This window comes from Dermacentor variabilis, chromosome 8 (assembly GCF_050947875.1).
Source record: "Dermacentor variabilis isolate Ectoservices chromosome 8, ASM5094787v1, whole genome shotgun sequence".
Lineage (NCBI taxonomy): Eukaryota > Metazoa > Arthropoda > Arachnida > Ixodida > Ixodidae > Dermacentor > Dermacentor variabilis.
The window spans coordinates 3,835,645-3,848,566 of NC_134575.1; the positions used below are offsets into that span (position 1 = coordinate 3,835,645).

Consider the following 12,922-nt stretch of genomic DNA (forward strand, 5'->3'; position numbering starts at 1 on the left):
CTTCCATAACTACTGCGACACGTCTGGTAAGCACGAGCAATGAGTATGACCGAGAGTTGAATTCGGCAGCGTAGTATGGCACGAACACTAGGCGCGTAGAGTTGATGCACCAATTATCGAATATGCACCGCGGATGCAGGAACCGAATTCACGACGCTTTCGTTCGCGAGTGATCTCTGCCGTTGGCCGGTTGCCTTCGCTTATCATATGTTCACCATAAGGATTGACTAGTATTCGGTATTATGAACAATCCTAGCGTTATGGCTTTTTTAAATATGGGTCCAGTCGTCAAACGATCTATGCAAGAAGACCTTTCCCGAAGGCATTCAAGGAGAAAAGATTGATTTTAGTTGGACGGGGATCACTCATATGGATGCAAACAGCGCTAATAAACGTGTAGTGGATTATACTATTGCGTCATACGAATGGAGTGGTTTGAAATCAAGAAACAGGGCAAAAGTCCAAGCGTGAGTGATCCTTCGCTTCTCTTCACAGATAAAGAGGTGGCGCTTGTAGATTGTCGGCGCACGTTGTCCTGATCCCTGAATTGCTCGACTAGCTTACTGTGCCTGTTTGTTTGCTTTGTTCTGGGCCAGATTGCTGAAGTGCACGCATGCGCTGCTAAGGTTCTATGTCGGCACTCCCATTCTCATTACATTTTCAGTTGTCAGCTCAGGGCTCGTCTCGTGTAGTTCTCCTTCTTTGTTTTCTTGTTTTTCCACTGTTTCTTTCACCCACTAATATACACACTCAAGGTAGTATCACATGACCTGAAAAAAAAAAAACGAAAACAACTGATACCTTGAGGCAGAGATCAAAGGCACACGTGTCAAGGAAATCAATTAAAATTCTAGGCAAGACCAATGCACTAGATATTCTGGTCTTATATTTTTACAGCGAAGCTGTATATGGCTAGGTCTAGGAAAAAATTGCGTGCGTCTATCGAGCCTTCAGACTCGTGAGTCGGGTTACCGCTCTTCTCGGTCTTGAGGTATTTACTTGTGAGTTCACGAATGAGTTCTCCCCCTCCCCGTCGTAACTGTTGATCGTTCTTGCGAGGTCTCGAGCGCATGCGCTCTTGCTTTTTAACGGATCTATGAGGTGCCGCAACAGCTTCCAAGTTTTCTTCGTAGACAGTGTGCCTTGCAGGTCATCACACATCTTCATCCAGTTTTCCCTGCATAGTTGTTCCTCATACTCGGTCACTTGCTTGTTGAGCGCGTGTATATGTCTGCGAAGCTCTTGTTATGTCTTTGCCTCTTCCACCTTCGAGTAAGACCGTGCCTGGCCGCCCACATGTGACTAAGCCTGCTGTCTACGAAGGGAATTTGCGTGGTCGTACTAATATTCTGGGTAATTTTCTTTACAAATTCGCGTTGCTTTTTGGCCCACGCCTCATATGTCTTGGTGTCTTGGTTTTCGTCCTCGCCTTCACTGTCTGCGCTTCTACGTAACCGGTCCCAGTCTGTAATGTTGGATTGACCCAGTTTCGCCTTGATGTCAGTCCCCCCGAGGGTTAAACAAATTATATTGTGATCCGAGCCAAGATTTTCCCCCGTGCTACGCCAAGTTACGTCGAGGTTCCCCCGAACTAGCGTCACATCAGGAGTGGTGTCTCTGACCGTGCTAGTGCTTGTCCTGGTCGGTACGCCCGGTTCGTTAACCACCTCCATGTCGTGATCCTCTATAGTATGAAGGCGATAGCAACGTCGAGATGGACGAAGCCTTCACCGGACTGGAGCTGGTTGCGGCCATCGATGAAAGTAATCAAGGCAGCGCACCGGGAATTGACGGCGTTGCATACAAGATGCTAAAAAATATGCGCGACAAAAGCCGAGCTGAACTGCTAAACCTCGTCAACGCGTCCTGGGAGAAGGGTTCTTTACCAAAAGAATGGAAAGAAGCGGAAGTGCATTTCCTTCCCAAGCCGGGGAAACCACCCCCCGTCGACAATCTACGCCCCATCTCCCTCACGTCGTGTGTAGGGAAGGTGGTCGAGCGTATGGTGTTCAAGAGACTACAGAGACATTTGGACGTCACTGATCAGATGCCACCAACCACGTACGGATTCCGGATGCACCTGAGCACGCAAGACGTCTCGGTGCAAATACACGAGCTGGTTATCCTGCAAGCGAAGGCCCCTACGCCAAGAGCTATCCTGGCGCTAGATCTCAAGGGGGCCTTCGATAACGTCACACACGAAAGTATTCTCCGTAACCTGCACCAAACGGGATGCGGAAAGCGAACATTCAAATATGTGCAGGATTTCTTAAGCAATAGAAGGGCAACGATCAAAATTGGAGAGGGGAAGTCGAAACCAATAGCTCTGGGAGACAGAGGCACCCCGCAAGGATCGGTTCTTTCGCCGCTTCTCTTCAACCTGGCACTCCTCCCTCTCCCGACTTTGCTTCAAGACATAGAGGGCACAGATCACGCTCTCTATGCAGACGATATCACTGTGTGGACGTCGAGGGCAGGGTCGGAGAGTTGGATGGAGGAGACCCTTCAGAGAGTGGCAAAGGCCGTGCACGAGTTCGCTAAATCGAGCGGCCTCAGTTGCTCGCCACAGAAGTCAGAGTTACTCGTCATCAAGCCAAGAAGAAAGAAAGGAGACCAAGAGAACGTGCACATCACCATCGACGGGGCGACCATAACACCAACCACGCAAGCACGTATCCTGGGTGTCATCTTCCAGAACAATGGCAAGGCGGGGGCGTCGATCGACAAAATCGAAGTTTCAACGGAACAAATTTCGAACATGATCAGAAGAGTCACAAACAGACAAAGGGGATTGAAGGAGGACGATGTACTGACGATCGTCCAGGCCTTCGTGACGTCGCCTTTCGTTTACGCGGCGCCGTACCTCAAGTTACTGAAAAAAGACAGGGACCAGTTGAACGTCATTATACGAAAGGCAACCAAGATGGCGCTGGGCATTCCGAAGCATTCTTCGACCGACAAGCTTCTCGGCATGGCCAAGCACAACGTCATCGAAGAGTTAATAGAAGCTCATCTGTCTAATCAAAGAGTTCGACTCAGTGAGACGTCGGCGGGACGTCGCGTTCTTGCCAAGTTGGGCTGGCAAGAGGCAGAGCGGAAGGAAACGGGGCCGTTACCCAGGTTGTGGGTGCATAAAATCCACAGTAAGCCACTGCCTAGAAACATGAGGTCAGGTCGTAACGACGGCCGCAGAGCGGCTCGTATAGCGGCCTTGACAGAGACTTTGGGTCAAATAGTAGAAGAGGAAGAGGGAGTCACTCTCTTCACAGACGCTTCGTTACCCAAGTTTTCATCGAAAGCAACGCTGGCAGTTACGACGCGGGATGTGCTCGTAACCTGCGCCTCCATCAAACGTCTTTTCCAGAGGTGGCAGAAGAGGCCGCGATAGCGCTAGCACTCGCGCAGCCCAAGGTGGGAAGAATTGTCACCGGCTCGCAAAAGGCGTATAACAACTGCAGAAAGGGGTGGGTGTCCCTTGCGGCACTAGATATTCTCAAAAGTAAACGCGACGTACCTGAAAGGAAAGTTGAGTTAATATGGACACCGGCTCACTCTGGGCTGGAGGGCAATGAACTTGCCCACCAGTTCGCCCGAGAGATGGAACACCGGGTTGAGGAAGGTGAGCCCCAGTCCATATTTAGTTACAGAGACATTACGAACCATTATAAGACGGAGAGGCGCCGTTACCCCGATCCTCACAAATCGCTTAGCAGAGAACAGCAAGCGATCGACAGGCAAATACAGGCAGGATCCTTCCCGCACCCTTACCTTCAAAACAAGATGTACCCGGAAAGGTACGAGGAGGATTGTAACTTCTGCAAAACTCAGTTAGGCACGCTCCAACACGTCAGTGGAGTGTGCGATTTCATCAAGGCGATCCCCCCACCTCTTACCTGCCCCGCTACCCTACCCCATCCCTCATCCACCCTTACCGAGCGATGGGAGACCTTGCTAACCAGCACCGCCCTGGAAGACCAGCTCGTCCTAATCTCCAGGGGCCAGGCGGCTAAGGAAGCCTATGGGTCCCGTGAAGAGGGAACCACTTCCATCGACGGCGTCTAAGAAGATGTCGAGCTCGGCTCAATAAAGTTGTTTCTCTCTCTCTCTCTCTCTATCGAGCCGTTCAGGTCGAGAATTTCTCCCTAGGGTGGGCCGATACCGAAGATAGTGAAATACCGGTCCGACCTGCGGCGAAGGTGAAGCAGGCTTCAAGCACTCCTCCAAATTGCAAAATGAGTTTAATATCTTGGGTCCAAATACAACCCGTATCAGATATTAAGCTGATAAGAATAGATACTGCACTTTGACCCGCGTCGGCTATGTCTACGTTCGCACCGCCCTCTCTTTCTCGGCATTCCAAGTGCTTGCGTATCTCCCTTCCTTCTGCTCTCCCGTGGTGGCAGTGCCGTACGCGTGCCACCCGCTAGGACCGCTTGGTGGAAAGAAATGCGAACCGTCCATATCGCCCCGATCCCGCAAAACTTGGAACGTTTCACCGGAGCAACGGCCAGCTTTCAGAAGAAATTTGTGGGAGACCAATTTTGTGTGGCCTGTGCTCTGTGTAACTGCTTGTGGGTTTCGAGTGACCTCACAACCATTACTGCACTGCGGGAAGTCGACCAATTAACACACGGTCACCTTGGTTACGGTGAAGCAGTGTGTGCCATAGGAGTTCAATGATTTGCGTGTCTGTTCAACGTGCCGGATTCGTTTGTAAAAGGTGTCGAGCCGCGTTTTGCAACAATACATGGGTATGTATTGTTGCAAAACGCGGTACATCATCATCTTTCGAGGCGCAACATCGTGGAGGAGCAACTAGTGACGCCTGACTATCCATTTGTGTGCATAAAGCGTTTGATGCACGGCAATGGACAGTTCGCCATTAAGGAGCCCACATACAAAGCTTCGCTGGTCATCCGCTCTCACAGAGTGGAATGGCGCAGATTTTTTTTTTATTTACAGCAGTTCTGTGTTACTCTGCGTTGCAGAAACAGCGAAAGGTAAAGCGCTACTAAAGGTGCTCATCGCAACTGACCCTACGTTCAGTGCTCCACAGCAATGACCAAATGCAAATGATTTAGAAAACACAGCATCTGTTACTCTGACGCTAAACTCAAATTAAACACAGGACAACCGTAAAAATATATCACTTCAGCAACTGACGCATCGAAACAAAATATGACTTGTTACATAAGTAAAAGGCAATGAAGAAGCTTTATTTTCAAACTCAACCTAGTATTTGTTCTTCAGAAAACCTTTCAAATGTAGTGAGGAATAACCTCGTCAATTTGATTTATTAAATTCTTATTGCTGTTAAGGAGGTGCGGCATTCGGCTCTCTGAGCTATGCAGGCGAAAGTTATTCATAAACTGCGAGAATTGGTAAGGTATTGTTCCAAAGCTAAATGTATTGTTTGTTGAAACGTAGCGATCCAAAAAAGTTTGGTGACGTTTCCTATCTTGTTTATGCGTGTACACTGTGAGCTTTCATTTATACTAATTTTGTTGGGTTAATAGATATAGTTTCTTTCTTCACAGCCTTGTGCTTTATTTGAGATTTCTCTAAGTTCTGCTGAGTTTCCCTTGGAAGGGGATGTCGCTGTTTGTATTAGTTGTCACTACAATATAATGCAATTTTTTTCTATTCAATGGAAGGCTTGCTGCACATTACTACTGCCCTGATACGACTTGGGAGATGCAAACTGGTACACGAAGAATTAATTGTATTTTCCTGCATCCACTAAACTGCTTGATTGTTACTTCGTTGCAGAAATAAAAGGGCCGAAAATGCAAGTTATGATTTGCACAAGCTGCAGTAAATCAATGGGAGAAGCTTTGTGGTGATGTAACTCATAAGCTCATAGTTGGTAATCGCTCCCACAAGCACTTTCGGCGGCTCGTTTAGAAAATCTATAAGATAGTATATGAAGAAGTGACAATCTTCACAGCATAACGCCGCATCAACGAGGGACCACGGGTGGTCCCACATTAGAGATTTGTTATATTCAAAATATATTTTGTGTCATATAAAGCGTTTTATAGCTCCGCAAATGACACAAAACAAAATTCATGTGCTCTCATGTACAGGGTCGGCGACAATTGGGGGAAACATCTCATTAGTATTCAGGAGCTCATAGCAGCTGATGTTTAGCAAAATTTCAGAAAACTATCTTTTAATTTATCGACATCATCAAAGCGAAGTAGAAGAAACGTTGAAAATATACTGTCTTGGATACTGATTATGCTTTTCCCCTAAAAGTGGATGACCCCGTAGATTTCACGGCTCACTATTGCAAAATTGTGGTTCAGTTATCTAAGGATTACTCACAGTTAGACTAATGATTACTTAGATCACTTATGCAATGGTTCTGACCTCATACGCACCAGCGAAACTTTCTTGCTGGCCAACTCGGTACGTAACTTCACTTTCTCGTCGTTTTTTTTTTTACCTAGCCTTATTACTAGAGAAGGTCGCTTGAAAGGAGATATATTATCTGTATTTTTGATTCTATGTGGCTAAGATACAATCTTCCCCAAGTCGTGTTTACGCAGTCTTTTAGCAAATAAAAACCTTAACCTATGATCAGTCCAATGTGCACGTCACTTCAATAAAAACTTGTAATACTTGTAAGTTTGATAACTTCTTTTTAAAGATGTTAAATACCCAGCCAAACAGACACTAGTCGGACTCTTGATTGAGTGTCTTGAATATTTTCCCTCATACAATGTAGTGTCCACTGACGCCTCGCGAAAAATGAGAAATCAGCGATAGACATTTGCTCTCGAACCCTATTATGGAGCTTTGCTATTTGTCTTCTCAATTACACTGCAATTTATGTGGCCGAATTCATCGCCATATGCTTGACAGTATGCAAGATTTCGAAAAATGTGTGGCAGATAATATTGTTCGCAGACTGCCTGTCAGTTCTTATGTCGCTAGAACGTACCAATAATTCACTATGGCACCGATCGCTACACTTTGTACTCCCCATCATGTTAAAGAAATTCGGTTTTTGTGGATACCTGGTCATCGTGCACTAGCACTTGGTGAGATAGCAGACAGATTGGCAAAGGCAGCGCTTGGTGGACCGGTGAGTTTCCTTATATCCAAACTCACTCTGTGCTAGCGGTAACAAGATTCCGAAGGCGACAACAAGTCCTCGGTACATAAGATGAGCCCCTCCTTGCTGCACCACATTACGAACATGTTGCGTTCCGCTGGAATGTCCAGTCTTGTCCCTCTCGGCAATGCGAAGTTTCAATTACGTTGTTACGGTGTCGAATACCGCAACTAAATCTGTACATGAGTGGGTGCGGGGTTCGCACCATCGAACCTTTGTGCATAATGTAGGGATATAGAATCGCGGAGCTACGCTGTGGTCTGTGTGTCTCTTTTCGTCCTGTTGCTGAGCGCTGTTTCCTGCTTGTAATCGTGAACCAAGCAGGCCAAATGCGTACTCTTCTACTATTTCCTCCTCTTTTGCCGAAACAGTAATTCCGAAAGGAACACCTACTTAGAGCGGCCCCAATCGCGTGTGGGCTTTCCTGTCTTCGTGATTAACATTCTATCTTTTGGGCAAGTACCCTTGGCAGAGCCCTGAAGGAAGTGTGTGAGATTGTACATGAGTAGGTCACTGTGACTGAGAGACTCTCATGTCAAGCACATTTTCCTCATTATTAAAACTGAATCGCGCTATTGTTCTAATATAGCATTTTCGTCAAAATTTGCATGACCACTCTTCAATAAACGCAAAGAGAAAAATAATTTATATTCGCTAATAATTAAATACGGATAGTACACCTCAAGAAGTTAACAGCAAGTAAGAACTTCATAATATGTTTCAACTCAGAACCATGGCCAATCCCCCCCCCCCCCCCTCTGTGGGTACGTGAAAGACTTTTGAAATAAGAAGAAGAAGAATTCTTTAATGAAAGCAGAAGCTCTACTATGCGATTTGTTAAATTAAGAAAGAAAGCATTACAATTAAGCCATTCAGAAAGGCGATTAGCAACGAAGGTTAACTGCACCAATTTCACTGGTATTTGCAACGCACTCCGGATCATTTCGGGCACCTTGTGGCACACTTGCGCAATACTTCTGGAAGATTCGTATTGCGACAGGGTCTTAACAAAGCGTGCGGACAATTAGATTGCAAGAATCAGGAGCTAGATTCCATAGCTTCTGTTCGTAAGTCGAGAAAGACAAAGAAAGGTGCATCCTATCCTCATTATTTTTTCATTTAGAGCGCGGTAGCGTGCTGGCTCGACCATTAGAGACCACAAGCTGTCAGAGAACAATTAGCGCAGGATTGCGGTGAGCCGGCTCTAAGGAGGTCTGTCACGTCGCCCAGTCTCTTGCTGCTGCCATTACGAGTTAGGCGCGAAAGAGAAGAGAAAGAAGAACGATGGGAGCGGGGGTGCAGAGCAGGCTCAAACTCGGTGCCACAAAATCCGTACACTGTCGTGAAAGCTGGCGCTACAGCACCAGACAGTCGCCGAAGTGAGACTCACTGTGCCTTCCGCGTGGCGTAGAACGAGCAGCGCTCCCCCATCGTCGTCTGCTGTTGAGAAAAGTAAGCAGACGATAAACTGCCGAACTTGTGCCCCGTGAAAACAGAGTAAATTTTTTGTTCTGTGAAACTTAGGGCGAAGACTGGTTGTTGGTAGGTAATGCACGCACTGGAATACCTCTTTCACTATTTTATATGCGCGGAGCGTGCAGAGCACTTAGAAAGAAGGTCAAGCTATATACCTCGGAAACGAAATTAGCTTTTGCAATTTCTGCGTTTGCTGAAACAAACGCGATGCGTATTGCGTGTCAGGTGGATATCTTTTGAAGATGGCCGATCCGTAGGAGTCCACATCTACTGTACTATAGCTACGACATGCAGTGGAGTACTAATTGTCAGTTTAATGTGCCTATACACGATTGCTTACTTGGACAGCAGATGCGAAAGATTTTCCCTATTTCTACGGTACATGAAATTGAAATAAAGTGTAGTTGTTCCTGGCACACAGGACATGACTTCCTTTGGCAACACACGGTGGAGCGTCAACCTTGCTGCCCCGATTTAACGAGTCATAGTGCAGTTTTTCGACTTGCTGTGTCTGCTATGGAGAGTAATACCAAGGGAGCAACGACCGTACGTGCCTCGTGAAATATTTCCGGTTGAAGATGGCAGCAACGTTGATGTGGAAGATTGCTGAGAAGCGTGAAAGTCCGAAGTCACTTTTGTCGGTAATCACAAACCGTCGCCTGTGGTGCCTTCGCTCCTCCCAAAGAGCGATGGCAACAAAAGCCGTCATACCGTGGTGCTGCTAATACAGTTTCTCTAAGGATTGACCTTTTGCTCGTTGCGCGGGCCTCTAATGCCACGGGCCACATTTAGAGCTTTAAGCGGGGGCCTCGTATCTGGAAGTCAAAGGGTCACGTAATGAAATGAGCGTCACACACTACAATCTGTTTCAAAATAATTTCGAACTTTAGTGGCGGTTACAAGGTGAGCTGTGTCGCCTAATGCTGTAAGGCAGAGCAAACGATCGATTGGAGCGACCGCTGGAGTACGGACACGCGTGTTCTCATCGTGGCTCTTCTGAATGGATGACGTCAGCTGAAGCCCCAACTGCAGAGCCAGAGTACGAAAGTAGAGGAATAAGTGTGCAAATTAAGTAGAAGCAGACAATGAAATCGGTAGGCAAGATAACACGCCATCACATTGACACTGCAAATAAAATAAGCATTCACAAAAGAAGACAAGGTCGGGGAGGGTGAGAAGACACAAGAAAGAGGCAACCACGGATTGGCGCTCGTGCGTGTTTCTTGTTCATAAGAATATAGAAAAGCAATAACGCTATATTTATTGATCGAATATCAGACTGGGTATACGTCGATGATAACTAGCTGGCTACATTGTAAAAATGTTCCCTTAAAAAACAAATTTTCTGGCAGCTGCGTTGCCAGAAAATTTCTGTAAAGCTCTGTTCTCTATTTTTCCTTTTTCAGTTGTTTAACAAGTTCTTTCCGTTTTACATTAAGAGAAATTTTGTGTTAAAATACAGTCACCTGTTTTGTATTGCAGGAAAAGTTGTCTTTCTGTTTAAAATTCTTTTATATTAATAACATTTTCAGTTTTATTTTACAGAAAGTGTATGTGTTAAGCAATTATTCATTTTGAGGCGCAGAAAACGTTCTCTTTTCTGTTTATACTTCTTTATTAATCTTTTTTTCTGTTCCACTGTACAGAAGTGTGACGTGTAAAGACAATTTTCTGCCGTGATGAACACGGGGCGAACCAGGAATGTCGCTGAAGCCAACGCTTTGAAAGGGCATTTCCCTTCGTGAGGGCAGTTGCCGCCCTCACGAGAAAATTTCTTTTTGTAGAAGCGTTGACTGCAACTGATATTCCTTTTTCGACCACTGTTTATCACTTCTAGCCTCCATTTTCATGGGAGCTTCTCTCATGTTCGATTATTACAATCGCGCGTCACATAATCATTATAGAATAATAAATACCACGTAAATACGCGGCTGGTCTCAAAACAAAATTAGGGTCTGTGCTCAAAGCCGAGAATGTTCCACCGCAGAGCGACGGCCACACGCCGCGCTCGTGCATGTCGCCGCTCTTACTTTACGCAGTTTTCTTGAGCCTCTGTTAAACATGGGCAGCACTTTTTCTCTCAGTGGCTGTAAGAAATAATTTGTAATATAGGACATTGTAGAAGAAAAAGAATTTTTGTATTATTTTACATCACGAGATCACTGGACAGATAAATATGGAAATAGGTACATTAACAGAACTGTTTATGCGCACTAGGTGCAGAAAACAAGCAGCCCCGCTTTTCCTGCAGGTGTTATATAGCAGCTTAAAAGTCAATTTCCCAGGCTACAAATGAGCTTCCGCTTGCCATGGATCGCACGCATACGTGGAGAAGGAAGAACAGGGAAAAGTGGATTTCCTTTCAAAGCCAGGCAAGCGAAGTAAGTAAATACGCACATCTTTGCGTATAATAGACGCTGCTGGCCAAGATACGGAACTACCCCGAGCTTGTCAGTAAATTTGTTTTGAATTAGTCTTGGTATGTATTCAAGCACAAATTTGCGACAAGAAATAGCGTCAGGATGGGTGTGCAGTGTGTACGGCACATCATGGTAGGTGTGCGTTACGTCACAGTGGGCCGATATTGCGGAGTGCACACTGAAGAGATATGCGTATCTTCAAAATCCAGACACAATCGAATGCTTTTTCGATGTAAAAAGGAACAGTTGTGCAAAGTGAGATATTGGTTTAGCCATCGTAGCTGAATCGCAAAATATGAAAAGTGTTCTCACCTGAAAATTGTTTCACTCTAACGCTTGTTTTTTTTCTATGAATGAATTCTGGGGTGTTACGGACCAAAGCCACGATTTTATTATGAGGCACGCCGCAGTGGGGGGACTCCAGATTAATTTTGATCACCAGGGGGTCATTAACGTGCCCATTATGCACGGGACAGAGGCGTTTTTGCATTTCACCCCCATCTAAATGCGGCCGCCGTGGCCTGGATTCGACCCCGCGACCTCGTGCTTAGCACCGCAACACTATAGCCACCTAGCCACCGCGCGGGTGATTTTTTCTTTCTCGATAAACCAAGAAACCAGATATTTCATGGAGTCATGCGTGACAAAGAGCATGTGGCAGCACTAACGCCGTGGTAAAGGATTCTACAAAGAAGAACCAGGCCACAGTTTGTGTCGTACAAAAATAGAAAAGTGTTTTATTTGGAAGCAAGAAAAACTGACAGGTAAATAGGCCACATGAAAACAAAACAAACAGCGAACTTCTTACTACAGTGCAAGAGAACAAGCTTATAGATCAAGCCATATTGGTGCTGAAAAATAAAGAACTCGAAGTGGCCTCGGCATTACGCTGATGAGGACTTCTGCTTTAAAACTCAACTATGGAGACACCTAATTTTGGAGAAAACTTTTGGTGCAAGGCCGTGCTGATTGCTCGGGTGCTGGCCCTTGGTTCTTCTCTCACAGTGCCATGCTGCGACTGACCTGGAAAGATCAGTGATGCTTTAATATACACATGGCAGTAGCATGATTGTACAGAACTCAGTGAAGCACAATACTTTTTTTAGAGTGGTCAACAGAGCCTTGCATTGTGTGCGTATGTCAGTACCATGGCCATTTCCAAATTATGTTTATTCCAGCCAGACGACTATTTCGTTTCAGGTGACTGCAGAATATTAATATGCGGCCAGTCAGTGGACCGCATATATTTTGGAGCAAACAGCCTCCACAATGGGACATATTGTACACGCCGTGCACCTCCCCCCCCCAGGCACACAACACGCACGCACACACATGATCAAAACACACCCATGCACACAACACGCACAAAACACAGACACACACACAACATGTACGCAACACGCACATGCACACGCACACAACACACATACACAGAACACATAAACATACAGCGCACACACAAGTCCTTGTTGGTGGTCGCTGTTTGTTTCAAAAATGTAGAAGCCTACACAGAACACTGCACTGACATGCTTCAGTTTTATTACTGTTAATATACACTAAGCTAGGGATGTGTGAACCTGAGGTTAATTGAGGCGTCTGTGGTTTTCTTTTTTAAGCACAATTAAGCATACAAAAGGCAACAGATTCCGAATGACTGTTGCTTCATTTTAAAGGGACAACAGTCAATGAAACCAAAGAAAGAAAAAAGATCTCAGGTTGGTCTCCATCGGTGCAGCTACAAGTGTAATTACCGCTTTACTACTATCTTGGTCGTTTTCTTGGTTGTTTTTATGCGCGTCATCTATTCATGACAATATTAACATACCGTTCGTGCAACCAAGGTTTAAACATCTTTTTAAACCATGCAGCCAGTCAGAACGCGCTATCAAAAACGAATGTGCACATT

At 45.7% G+C, this 12,922-nt stretch overlaps 1 pseudogene; it reads right to left on the reverse strand.

Moving 5' to 3' along the window:
- Positions 1–4,142: 4,142 nt before the first annotated feature.
- LOC142591756 (U2 spliceosomal RNA) lies at positions 4,143–4,321 on the reverse strand (annotated as a pseudogene).
- Between the last annotated feature and the right edge of the window lie 8,601 nt (positions 4,322–12,922).